Source organism: Fulmarus glacialis, unplaced genomic scaffold (genome assembly GCF_000690835.1).
Source record: "Fulmarus glacialis isolate BGI_N327 unplaced genomic scaffold, ASM69083v1 scaffold32964, whole genome shotgun sequence".
Classification (NCBI taxonomy): domain Eukaryota; kingdom Metazoa; phylum Chordata; class Aves; order Procellariiformes; family Procellariidae; genus Fulmarus; species Fulmarus glacialis.
This window is the reverse complement of record NW_009209328.1, coordinates 25,675-26,198: the sequence shown is the minus strand read 5'-3', so window position 1 is coordinate 26,198 and position 524 is coordinate 25,675.

Sequence of the window (524 nt, the reverse complement as noted above, 5' to 3'; positions counted from 1 at the left end):
TAGAGGTTAGCCTGCGCTCTCCCAGCGGCTCTGCCTCCAGCCCAGGGAAGGGGGAGTTCGCAGGAGGGGTAAGCACATGGGTGCGGATATCTTGCTGACAGGGTTTTAAACCTGTAGACACTCGATAGTCCAAGCTCGCAGGCTGCAGGACCTGGCGTGGTTGTAGCCTCTATGGGGTAGGCTGGGGAACGTCAGCACACAGGGGTACCCAGGGGTAGGGAACACTCCCCTCCATACCCCCAGCTCATCCCAAGAGGCATCTCCACGGCTGCGGGTGAAGCGCAAGTCCATTTTGTCCTGGGAAGAGTAATTTGGAGTCTTCATAACTGGGGAGCAGTTAACTTGGGGCTGCAAATAGGTTTGCTTCTGACTGGCAGACATTCCCCCCATCCCCGCTTTTCTCTGGGAGCAGCAGATGGCCAACGTCCACCCGAAGGCTCATCTTCAGCCAGAACCGCTTCATCCTGGTTTCTGTGCTGCTGTTTGTGCCTCTCTCGGCCTCCCCGTCTGCTCCCCTGTGACTC